The 12973-nt window shown below is 36.3% G+C and overlaps 1 long non-coding RNA gene across 1 annotated transcript; it reads right to left on the bottom strand.

Moving 5' to 3' along the window:
• Nucleotides 1-5986: 5986 nt before the first annotated feature.
• Nucleotides 5987-6487, bottom strand: LOC109157250. The gene is made up of 3 exons (XR_002050200.1): nt 6458-6487; nt 6131-6334; nt 5987-6037 (listed from the first exon to the last, which is right to left on the bottom strand). It is a non-coding gene; the product is annotated as an uncharacterized LOC109157250 (long non-coding RNA).
• Nucleotides 6488-12973: the final 6486 nt, after the last annotated feature.

Below are 12973 nucleotides of genomic sequence, written 5' to 3'. Positions count from 1 at the left end.
CAAATATGACGGCAATTGTATCTCTCTCCAACTATTTCTTGAGACTATTCAGACTGAGTCTCTCTTCTAGATATTTCAATGAATATTTACTTTGAATTTTTGCTTGTATAGATCACTTGCTCGTCTCTTTTCACACATTTCATCTTCAAGTCTTCATGGCCTTTTTATATAGATTATCAAATATATCCGTTGGAGTGGGATAATTTGATATTTGAAATTTGAATCTTGTAGCCAGATATTGTTGACACTAGGTTCTTCAATTTTGATTTGATTGCCAACTTGTCTTGACAAGATAATATTTTTTATCTTTGTCAATTTTGAATTTCTAACGTCTCTTGGCAATAAATCCTTCTGACATGATTTATTTCTTAGGATAAGGTCTTTATCCATGTCTTCATAGATTTTCCACCGTTCTGATCATGTCTTCATGCAATTTGGATTCTTGTGACATGTGAGATGAACCAAAAACATTCATTCGAATTTATTTAATATTCTGATCATCCTTGCTTGTTTGTCACATTTTTGCTCCTTAAAGACACATTATGCTTATTTTGCCTTTCTTGCTTGTCAAAATCAGATCTTGCTTATTTGGCTTGGCACATCTTGCTTATTTGACCTACCACATCTTGCTTGTTTGACCTGGTCACATTGTGCTCCATTGATCTGACCTGGTCACATTGTGCTCACTTGATCTAATCACATTGTGCTCTTTATCACATCTTGCTTCTTTGACCTTTACACATCTTGCTTGGTTGACTTTGATAGATCTTGCTTATTTGCCTGCTTCTTGCTTCTTCAGACTTAGCCTTTGCAAAAATAAAATAAGTCTTTACAGGGATTCTATCTTGGGTATAATCATTTGTGTGCAAAAACTTCTACCATTTTGCTATGAAGCTTATCCAATCATTCATTGTAACACCTTTATTTAATGCTTGTCTTCTGCATGAATACTCGTAGGACCAAAATTAATTATCCTAATTCATTTTGTTCTTCATGTAGTAGTCTTTCCTTTGCTTTCTGACTTGATATTCTGAATTATGATGTTTGTACTAAAGTCCTAAATTCTAAAGGGATCTAAAGTACAGTTGGCTCATCAAAACATTATTACAAAAATATTCCTATCACAAAGCAATGGTGGACGTAGCGTGACCCGAGGGAAACTAACGAGCAGTGCATTGAGGTTCGAGCACAGTCACATTGTTCTCCTTCAAAAACTTGGCCAACTTGCGGCAGAATTTGGTGTCGTGCCCGGGATAGTCACAAAAATTACAGTACCTGGGAGGCCGGTTACCTCTATTTTTCACATGGTTTTGTCGCCCATTGGAAGAAGCAGAACCCCCTCTGCCACGCCGATTGTAATTTTGAAACTGGGAGTCAGCTGAGCCATTATAACACCGTTGGGTGGCATTTGCAGTAGGCATATGGATGTGCGAGGCAGCTTCGTTATCCTTCATCAATTTTTCGTAGTCAGTGAGAACATCTTGCAGCTCACTAACGAGATGACCTCGGTTCATACGCGAAGAGCCGCTACAATGGGGTTGTATTCATCGCCAAGTTGCGTGAATATATGATCCACGAGGTCTTCTTCGCTGACCGAACTTTGAGCTAGAGCCAGATCATCGGCAATTGCTCACATTTCCCTCATATACGACTCAATAGGCCAGTTGGCCTTAGGATTTTTTTGAAGTTTTGCCTTTTGCGAAACCACACGTCCCCGAGACACAGCGGCACATCTAGTGGATAGACGTGTCTAGGCATCACTCACAGAGATAGCAGATGAGATGATCTGCAGCAAGACATCTGAAAGGCTGCCGATAATGGCACTCAAAATAATTCGATCATGCCTGAACCAAGCTTTGTAGGCGGGAGTTATTACGGTGCGAGTGGTATCAGAGTACTTTGTCGGAGCTGTAGTGAAGCCCGTAATGTAACCCAGAAGATCTAGTCCTTTAAGAGTAGACTCGACCTGTTTCTTCCAAATAGGGAAATTCGATGGAGTTTAATTGGCAAGTGGGTTGGAACGCGAAAGTGAGTTATGACAAGGGTGTTAGCGATAACCATGATTGGTGATAAGGAGGAGGGGAGGGAAGGAAAAAAAAAAAAAGAATTATTTTTCTCGCTAGAGTGTTGACTGTGATAGCATGTCGGAGTGTGAACAATCGTCGTCTATTCAACGTAAAGACAAAGCTTTAAATAGAGTACAGGGCCATGAAATAAGAAGTGGTTATACCTAAACCACAAGATTAGGCAAAGGAATAAACATAACCAGATAAACATAACAAAAGCCTAAAACTAAGTCTCAACACACCATGCCCAATTGCCCAACGCCTACTAATAGCCCACTAATTGCATGCCTGACTTGATCCTTAGCCTCTACGCCCGCTAATCGCCCTCTTGGGACTAGACTTGGCCCGACCTACGCCACATCCCATTTGGGACTAGACTTGGTTTTCGCCTCGCTATCAATTTGAACCCGTGACCTCGGCTCTAATACCAATTGATGGATCTTAGCGCTGAACTATGCCTACTTCCAAGTTGGTCACCCATCCTATGACTGTTGTAAGTCAAGCACGCTTAACCACAGTGTTCCTTAGCTATCTGGTTTCCATATCCTACTTAAAACAAATTGGTGATAAGTAGGTGGACATTAACCATTTAACCACATATCTCCATGGTAAGCCATAGTGTCACGTCTCGAATCGAGCAGGGGCTAAATTCTACTAACCCAATCGACACCCAACAATTAGCATCCCAACCATTTTGCTTCTTGAACCTTTTGTAGGGCCTACTGTCGTGACACTCCTTATCCCTTTGGCTTTTTCTTCTATATTCTTATGCCTTCCTTTTTGCTTCCTCTACTAGCCTACCTACCTCAATAATGCTTCTTGTTGGGAAATTTCTCCCTACTTGTTGTACCAATCATGTGTCTCGATTTTAATTTTTCAAGTTCTTCTTCTGCCACTTCTTAATATTATCAAATTGATAAAATATACTTAGTGCACAGAGACATTGGACAGATAAATTAGCTTTTTTAGATCAAATGAGAGACTAGAGTCTCAATATCAATGAATTAAATATGCAGTAAATGAGCAATAGATAGACTAAATGTAGGAAGACACCAAAATGTTAACGTCGTTGAATCTGCGGGGCACCAACCCAAATAAAGATCAATTTACTAAGCATAATTAAGTACAATGACACAGGCACTTATACAATCAGATCAGATTACCTCTCAGCATCTATTGACGTTGTTCAAGACACTATTATAGAAACAGTCATTCGCGTCCAAAGTAAAGCACAATTCGCGTCCAAAGTAGCTGGGACGCAGATGTCGGGGATGCTGATTGTATATACAATCAGCGTCCAAAGCTACTTTGGACGTGAAAAACGATTAATCGTGTCCAAATTTGAAGAACTTTGGACGTGATTAATCTCATTACAGTGTTGACCACTGACTTTGCGCGTCCAAAGTTGGTCAACTTTGGACGTGCAAAGTCAGTAAATCGCGTCCAAAGTTCTTCGACTTTGGACGCGATTAATCATCTTCTTTTAATAAAATGATTATTCGCGTCCAAAGTTGAAGGACTTTGGACGCGAATTATAGTTTTTTTTTTATTTTATAATAATTTGTTAATAAATCCAGTTTTTTTCCTGTACAAAAAATATTATGTCCATCCAGAACATGCAGTCACAACCACTACATACCACTTCAAAGCTTTCAACTAATAAAGTTCAATACATCATTACGCCAACACTTTAGCACTAAATTAAACTCCAATAAATTCAATTCACAACGTAACACTTCAAAGTTTTCAATACATAATTGCCTAAACTTCAAAGTTTTCAACATATTTAAACTACACTACTTCAACACTTATGTAATAAGCTAAACTAGATAAGTACCAACAATTCATCATTATAATTAACTATTATAATTAAATCATAGTTCAAAAATTTATATACATTCTTGAGTAAAATATTTAGACCAAATAACCTCATCAATTTGCGCTTCTGAATAAGGCTTTCTATTAAAGAATAATTCCTACAAAAATTTAAAATAATCAAATAATTAGTTTTAACATTACTAAAGTGTAATTTAAAACTATTTACTTTTAATAAATTTTACATACCATATCTAAATCATCAGAATCCCAACATTGAGGACATATTTCATACATGAATCTCATCACATAATACCCGCACTCCACACCACCCGGTTGTTGAGGACACTAGAAAATATGTATATATATTAATATGTTAAACAATAAAAATATTAATATTAAATATGAAAGATATATATACCTCAATGTGAACCCAATCAACGTTGTTTTTAGGTCTTCTCCCCCCTAAAGTTTCAACCGATCGAAATGCCCTATAATATACAATCATAAATAATTTATAAACAATAATGGTTAATAATTCTCAAAATATAATATATTTATAAACAATAATGGTGTACTTACACATTCAATGTGGCCTTAATCTCAAACTCGTGATCACTTGATGCAATGGAGTCTAATACATAGACTTTTCTTAATGGAACAGAAATAACTAGAAGCATCCAATGATTTCTAAGGCATTTAAATGAATATGTTAAGTGTTATTCACAAATAATGCAATTAAGTTAAATAAATAATTAAAAATATAAATATAGTTTTCTTACTTTTCATGGTATGGAGCTAAAATGAAGTGTCGATTCGTCTGTTCAACCATGGCATTCACAAGATATTTTGTGACCTTATCAATATCCGCAAGTACAGAGTCAACACAAATAGTCCTTGGGCAGAGGAATCCAATTGTATGAACTCCAATTTTGGAGCACATCCGACTAAGACATCTACAACATATATATAGATAATTAATAAAAATGAACGACTAAAGACAAGTTTTTAAATATAAAAACATTATAAAAAATACTTACATTATAAATATTTGCAATATGGTCACATCAAGCCATCGCATCGTCAACAAGTCTTTAATATCTTGAAACAACACGTGAATGAAATCCACATCTTGATGATGGAAGATTGCCTCATCTAGATCCACGTTAATGTAATCTAAATCGAAAGGCAGGTTCTTAATAAGTCTGACCAATTTCTTAGATTCATCTACCAATTGCTGCAGTGTATCATCATCAACAAGAAGTAGTCGTAATTGGACAGCAGATTGATCACCACTTTCAAGATTCATCATTTGGGTTTGTTTTGGATTTTCCTATGAATCAAAAGTAAAAGACATAATAACAAGTAGATCGAATATCAAATATTCAAAATATTAAAGATATTCAATATTACCTTAAGTTTGTTGACTTAATCAATAGAATGACAACTGCTCCGAGTTGGTGTGCCAACGTTTGGACTTGCTTGTACATTCTTCATCAAATATTCCAGTTGGGATAGCATCAAATCAAACTTGGGCTGCATATCTTCCATTGTTTCTTTTTTAATCTTTTCAGCCACTTTGTCATATATTCTCTTCTCTATGATCTTCTCCATATCACTAACTGAAACAAGCCCAGCTGAATTTCCACGACTTATGCTCTCAAGTTTACCAAACACATCCCGAATATTGGAGTACACCCCAACACCTCTCACATAGCCACCGTACTCATTGGTGCCAAGAACTGTTGTCAATACATCATTTTGCCTTTTTGATTGGAATGAGCCTTGACTTATCTCTTCACACTTCTCAACCTATATTTCAACACACAAAAAGATTTAAAATTTACATGTTAGCTAGTAATCTCGTCAATAAAATATATATATTTAAAGTATTTGTATTACTTACAATTTTATCCAACACTCCCTTCGTTTTTTCATTGGGAATGTAATAACTTCCATCTTCAGATTTTTTAGATCGCGCTCGAACCCAATCCAAACTACGATCAGTAGATGATATGTTCGAGGTAATAGCCGCACAAGAAGATTTTGAAGACAATGGGTCGCATATCAACCACTCAGACTGCTTTCCAACATAGCCCGTAGGCCCTAAATAGTGAGGATGCACATTTCGCGCTTGCAACTCCCTATACTTTTGACTGTTGGCCGACTTACACAAAAGTTATTATTTAATAATATGTTAATAATAACCATGTTACATGATTATTAAGGAAGTAAATTATGTATTGTACCTTGGCAGCTTCAGTTTCATGCGTGGTTACAAATTGCTCCCATTTTTTTTCATCCATGAACTTATATAACTCACAGGGAGAGCTATATTTTTCGTTCGGTTTGTTGATGAAGTCACGGACCAATCTTGTTTTGAAATCTTTCCAACGTAGTCGTGCATGGACCAAAATATGACTTCTTCTTGACTCAGGGATATTAAACTCTTTCTGAAAAACAACAACAAAATAACAAATAATTAGGCCTTTATTGACATTAACATATATAAACTAATGAACTCAAAACTAAAATGAAATAATGATCAATGGATAAATTAAATTATTGACTATTACCTTAAGTTCATCCCAGACTGCATCTTTAACCGAAGTTGGAACAAGACGCCAGTGTGGAATGTTTATGTCTATGTGAATACGAACCATAAGGCCAAGGTAATTTGAGTACTTCCTTGCATTTGGCCCAAGAGGCCTATTCTTCTCATCAAACTCAATTACCTTAGACTCATCCTCTAATCTCTTCTTTGTCATTTTACTGCAAGTTGTAGCTCCTCTTGCTTTACGCACTTTGCTCTCTGTTCCCTTTGAAGATTCCTCCACCACCGGATCTGTGTGATCGTCAGCCATGTATATATATACCTGCACATGCATAAGATAAATATGTTATAAAGAACATCTTATAAAATATAACCATGATAAAAAATAATAATAAGATTACATTATAGAAATTATACTGTCAGATGGTCAATCCACAACCCTTCTTCATGATCAGTACGCATGTAATTAGTATCAATGTTATCTTCACATAAAGTCACATGTTGAATACCAATAGAAAATGGTGGGGTTTCATCAAATTGGTCATATTCCTCTTCATCAACAACATCACCAACACCAACAATACTTCTTTTGCCTTGTAAGACAATTGACCACTTACTATCAATAGGATCAGAAACATAGAAGACTTGTTTAGCTTGAGATGCAAGTATAAACGGTTCATCATGATATCCAAGCCGACCAAAATCAACTAAGGTAAAACCCAAATCATCTACACGGACACCCCGCCTGTTATCAACCCAAGAACATCGGAATAGAGGAATCCTAAACACCTTATAATCAAGTTCCCAGATTTCATCAATGACTCCATAGTATGACATAGTAGCATCTACCAGGTTAGTATCTTTAGCACTAGAATACTCTCTTGATTGTGCTACTAATGTCACTCCACTATTTTGCACTATATTTTTTTTATCTTGACATTTTGTGTAAAATGTATACCCATTAATATCATATCCCTCATAAGTGCTCACAACAAATCTAGCTCTATACGATAACCATCTAATGGTTTCAGTGATATTATTTGGCACTTGAGATAACTCTTGCATCACTGTATCTTTGAACCATGTGATAAATGTAGAATTGTGTTCTTTTGTCACCCACATTTCACCTTTAGAAGGATTTTGTTGCCTTATAATAGACAAGTGTTGTTCCAAATATGGATGAACCTCAGAAAGCTGCTGCAGTACGAGATGATGTGCTTGATTTCGGATTATTTGACTAGGGACATGTGTTTTAAACCCAATGGTACCTTTTCCTGTGAGTCTTCCCTCATGACGTGATTTAGAAACACCAATGGACTGAACATTAGCCAAATAATCAGTACAGAAATCAATCACTTCTTCAGCGCCATAAGCTTCAATTATACTCCCCTCTGGCCGATATCGATTTCTCACATATCCTTTCAAAATTCCCATGTATCTCTCAAATGGATACATATACCTCAAGTATACAGGACCACACATTTTAATTTCCCACACCGAGTGAACTGTTAAATGCACCTTAACATCAAAAAATGATGGAGGGAAATACATTTCAAACTGGCATAAAGTTACTACCACATCAGCTTGCAAAGAATCCAACACCTCAGGATCAACAACTTTACTACTAATGACATTGAAAAAGTAGCAAAGCTTTGTAATTGCTTGTCTAACATGGTTAGGTAATATGCCTCTAATAGCAATAGGTAACATATGTTGCATTAGCACATGGCAATCATGTGATTTCATACCAACCAATTTAAGGTCCTTCATTCAAACAAGCTTTTTAATGTTAGATGAATAGCCAGAAGGAACCTTGACACCATTTAGACAGCTAGAAAAACTTGTTTCTTCCTTTTTAGACAGAGTATAACAAGCTGGAGGTAAGTATGCCCTCTTTCCAGATTCTTGTGCTGCTAATTGAGTCCTTATCCCCAATTCTACCATATCTTTTCTAGCTTTAATACCATCTTTCGTCTTACCTTGAATATTCAACAATGTCCCGATAATGCTATCACAAATATTTTTCTCCACATGCATTACATCAAGACAATGTCGAACAGATAAGTGCTCCCAATATAGTAAATCCCATAATATAGACCTCTTTTTCCAAATACCCTTTTGACTTGTTTTTGAAGTTTTTCCCCACACATTATCAATGTTTTTCACTCGATCATAAACAACATCCCCTGATAATGGTAAGCGAGCAACTCCAGTCTCAGATTTTCCATTGAAAGCTTTTTTCCTCTTTCGATAAGGATGGTCAATAGGTAAAAAGGTTCGATGACTCATGAATACATTTTTCCTACTGTTGTTCAACCAAAGATCAACTGTTTCATCTTCACAAACAGGGCATGCCTTAGCCCCTTTAGTAGTATACCCTGACAAGTTACCATATGCTGGGAAGTCATTGATTGTGCAGAACAGCATGACTCGTAAAGTGAAGTTGGTTTGACTATGAGCATCAAATACTGTAACACCTTCATTCCACAACATCTTTAAATCTTCAATAAGCGGTGCCAAGTACACATCTATGTCGTTTCCTGGTTGTTTAGGACCAGATATTAGCAATGATAACATGATGTACTTGCGCTTCATACACAACCACGGAGGAAGATTGTAAACTGTTAAAAGAACTGGCCAAGTGCTATGGCGACTGCTCATGTCACCATGAGGATTCATTCCATCCGTGCATAGTCCAAGCCTAAGATTTCGATTTTCAGCACCAAAATCAGGAAACTTCTTATTAATGTTCTTCCACTGAGGAGAATCGGCAGGATGTCTCAACTTTCCATCTTCTTTTCTCCCACTAGCATGCCATTGCAAATTCTTCGCATCCTTTGCATTTGCAAACAAACGTTTGAATCTTGGAATCACCGGTAGATACCACAACAACTTCGCTGGAGGACCTTTCTTCTGCTCACATGCATCATCGAGCCCTTTTCGTTTATAACGCGATGCTCCACACTTTGGACACACATGCAAGTCTTTGTTTTGATTCCAATACAAAATACAGTCGTTTGGACATGCATGGATCCTTTCAATCTCCATACTCAACGGACATAACATTTTCTTTGCCTCATAAGTTGAACAAGGAAGTTCATTCTCATTTGGAAGCATGCCCTTTAAAAGCTCTAATAACTCCGTGAAACTCTTATCACTCCACCTATGTTTTGCTTTTACGGTATACAATTTAAGCACTGCTAATAACTTTGTAAATTTACTACATCCAGAAAACAAAGGTTTTCCAGAACTCTCAAAAAAACTTTCAAACTCTTGAGGCATTTCATTCAAATCCCCTTGCATATCCCGCATCAATTCATCTAGCCGATCATTGTCTCCATCATTTCCAACATTATCTTCATTACTTTGATCTTTCTCTACATTTTTTCTACATTCTCTTTGATTTGTACTGTTACTAGTAAGGACAGTTTCACCATGCCATATCCACCGGTCATATCCTATCTTAAAACCATGACGTATCAAATGTTCCTTAATTTGTTCAAAACTACGAAACTTTTTTAGATTTCTACAATCATAACAAGGACACACTATATAATTTTCACCAATTTTACTTGCATATTCCTCGGCAATTTTAACAAACTCTTGAACCCCATGAACATATTCAAGTGTATTGCGTTTTTTATACATCCAACTCCGATCCATATCTCCTATATATTGTCACACAACATTTAAGAAATGATAAATGAGTTAGTTTCTTAAGTTATAACTTAAAAGTTCAAATTAAAGCTTTAACTAAATAATTTTAAATTTACTAATTCATAAGGTAATGGTTGGTCAAATATGATTCCAACAATGCCTAACATATACAATAATACAGAACAATGCCTAACATATACAATAATACACAACAAATTTGTATATACAATAAACCCTACGTTTCACATCCTTAATGCTTGCTTTTATACTTAATTAATAATTCACAATTAACCTAATCCAATCTTAAAACCACTTTAGAGATGGCATCAAACCAAAACAATAAACAACAATAACAAATAATACACAATAACAATAATAACAAATATACAATAATACACAATAAACAACAATAACAAATAACAAAAAAAAATTAAAATAAAATTAAAATATACAATAATCTAGTAAAGAATATCATATTTATTTGATTATTATCTTTATTTTTATGTGTATATTTGCAATTGAGAAGACTGATGATTAATGATTTTCGATTAAAAAAAAATTAAAAACCAGAAAAACGAACTCACCTGCGGTGATTAACGGAGGCAGCGGCCGGCGTTCGTAGCAGCGGCGGTGGTTGGCGTCGAGGCAGCAGCGGCGACCGGCGGTGGTTGGTGTGCGACCAGTAGCGGCGAGCGGCGGTGGTTGGCGTGCGAGGCAGCAGCGGTGGTCGGCGTCGGTGCGAGGCAGCTCCTACTCCTTTGACCGGCGAGCGAGGAATGGAGGTTATTGTTGATGGGCGACGAACGGCGAGGAGCGGCGATGAACGGGAGTGGGAGATAGAGAGCGGCGGACAGCGGATTGGGCGGCTGAGCTCGGTGGGTTAGGGTTGGACTGTGAAGAACTGATCGATTTTGGGGGAGGAAGGGGATTAGAATGCTTTTTCGCGTCCAAAGTACTCAGTTGAGATCCTTCCGCTAGAGGTCTTTCCATGGGTAGTATCACACCTTGGCCTTTTTTTTTTTTACTACTTCCTCCCCCCTTTTTAAGATATTTTCTTGAAGCCCGCACGGGTTTAGCTCATTGGTTCAGTATGCAGTTGACGTGAGCCTAATTGTACATGTTTTTAGTGTTGGTTTGAATCTATTTATTGGGTTTAAGTTCAAGAAAATGTTACTTTAAATGCATATTCTCTTGTTTTCTCATTAAGATATGGTTTCACACTTGATTTGAATGTTTTATGGTGTTTGTTAGTGTTTTGGGACCATTGTAGGTCAATTGCAAAAGCAGGGGAAGTTCTAAGACTAGTTTGGAGTAAAAATAAAGTCAAGGTGAAGCTAAGGAAGTGGCTAAAATGCTTCAAAGAGAGCCAAAGAGTGGTACTTTCAATGGATTTGATCACAAGAACAAAACAAGGGAAAACTGGAGCAAAAGATCAAAGAGTTGTAATTCCTGCTGATTTTGGTGACACCTTAGTATTTTGATCATATCTCACTCCAGGAATGTCTAATTCAAGTGATTCTTGTGCTATTGGAAAGAAGACTCGAAGGGCTAGAATTTGGTATGCAGCGCCAAACTCGACGCGTCAAGTTTTGAAAGTGGAGGCCCGCATTAGCCAATTTTCATGTCCAAGGATTCTTCGTTCTTATTGGTTCATAAAGAGGATCCAAGATTACCCTTACTTGCCAATGAAAAGAAAAATGAAGAAGAGAAAAGAAGTAGAGGCCAAGAAAATGATCAAGTTCATGGATACTATCTTGATCCAAACTTTTTTTTTTTAAAAAAATACTTGTTTGATTTATGGATCAAGAATGGATTTGAAGAAAGAATGAGCATGATACTTGATTTGAAGAAATGTGAAATCATGAATTTTGTGGTGGTAGATTTGAGCTTGAAGGAATTTATCAATGGATATCACTTGGAGAAATATCTTGAATTCAAGTGGATAGGAAAAGGGGGATTTTCCTTCTCCAATCCCTTGATGGTTGAACTTGAGATGTACCGTTGAGCTAGAGACGTTAAACTTAGCGCTTCATGAGAGGCAACCTATGTTATCTTTTATATTTCTTTGGTTTATTGCTTTATATTAATTTTGTCTTATTTTTATTGCTTTCTATCTTTCTCTTTTCTCTTGTTCTCCTAGTGTTTTTGGGTTTTTACATCGAAGACAATGTAAAATTTTAAGTGTGGGGGTGGAGCAAAAAATTGGGATAATTTTTAAAATTTTTGCTTCGATGATTCATGTTCTTTTTGTTAATAAGTTACTTGTCATACCATGCAATTACAATTGCTCTCTCTTGTGGGTTTGTGGTTTGTTTTGGTGGTACTTGTTGCAATTCAATTTGTGATTGATGATTTGAGGTGTAACACATGATTGATTTATTCCCTTGCCAATAACTTGTTAACCACTCAATAATTGGATTAATTCTTGATCTTGTGTGTTATGCATTGCTAGTGAAGGCTTTGTGAGATTCCAGTTATGGGTGTTTTGCTAGAATTGCCTCATTAATCTCTAAGTGAAGTCTAAGTTTTGCATGTTTTGAAATGATTTAGGTCATTTTTGTTTAGCCCATAGCCTTTAAGCCTACCTTTATATATGTGTTTACCCCTTGTGTCCCCTTTTAGCCTCTTGTTTGTTTAATAAGTGCCAAGCACTTATCCCTTCATTTTGATTATTTTTCTTTGTGTTAACCCTGTCATCAAAACCCTTAGCCCTTAGCCAAATGCTTTCTCTTCCACCCTTGAGAGAATGGAACTTTTGTCTTTAACATTCTTGTAAGAAGAGATCTTTATGGAGCTTGTATCTAAAAAGCAATTTCTGGTACAAATATTTAAGTGTGGGGGTCTTGATCATTGGTTTAAAGTTGGTTTCCTTGATAGTTTG

The sequence above is a fragment of the Ipomoea nil genome, unplaced genomic scaffold, assembly GCF_001879475.1.
Source record: "Ipomoea nil cultivar Tokyo-kokei standard unplaced genomic scaffold, Asagao_1.1 scaffold2779, whole genome shotgun sequence".
In the NCBI taxonomy this organism is placed as follows: Eukaryota; Viridiplantae; Streptophyta; class Magnoliopsida; order Solanales; family Convolvulaceae; genus Ipomoea; species Ipomoea nil.
Note: the sequence above shows the minus strand (reverse complement) of the source record. Positions and strands in the feature narration are given on the sequence as shown.